The sequence below is a fragment of the Sardina pilchardus genome, chromosome 22, assembly GCF_963854185.1.
Source record: "Sardina pilchardus chromosome 22, fSarPil1.1, whole genome shotgun sequence".
Classification (NCBI taxonomy): domain Eukaryota; kingdom Metazoa; phylum Chordata; class Actinopteri; order Clupeiformes; family Clupeidae; genus Sardina; species Sardina pilchardus.
The window spans coordinates 11,109,330-11,110,051 of NC_085015.1; positions in this window are offsets into that span (position 1 = coordinate 11,109,330).

Below are 722 nucleotides of genomic sequence, written 5' to 3' on the forward strand. Positions count from 1 at the left end.
CTTGCATTCAGGCCTGGTTCCCGAGAGACCATTTTTCCAGAGAGCTGATAATGAAAGTGTCATGTTGCACAGATGAAAAGACATTCAGTCACCTGTTTACACCTCAGACAATCTTATCTCATGGCCCGACACTGCCTCAATAGGTAAGAACATGTAAGTGGAGATGGATGAAAAGGGAACTAATACTCACCATATATAGTATCTCTTTGACTGCCTGGCTAAACCTGGAGTCCAACTGAAGCATTTCCCTCGCAGAGCATAAAAATAGTTTCAGCCATGGTCATTTTTTATATTATATAGTTTTGAATGTGCTCACAATCTCACGTGTGCTCACGTCTAGTGTAACCTGTTCTATTGATCAAGGTGGAAGCTAATTGTTACGGCATACACTCCGCAAACAGAATGATTCAGTTGCACAAACACAATGGAGTTGTCAGCAGTACACTTCAGACCTTTCACTGAACAAAACTACCTGGATGAGCATTACAGTGTGTGGTTAGTCAGTACAGCTTACCACACAACCAAGTGACCATGATAGGCCATACAATTAAACCTAACTGAGACTTCAAATACATTCTAAGATCTTACGATTTGGGACTAACGTGTGATACAAGGGAGACAATTGCACACTTCGCTTTCACAAAATTGCACACGATGCCTTCACCGTGCAACACAGACTGAAGACGTTCCTCTAGGGGAACATACAGTAGCATACGCCTCTG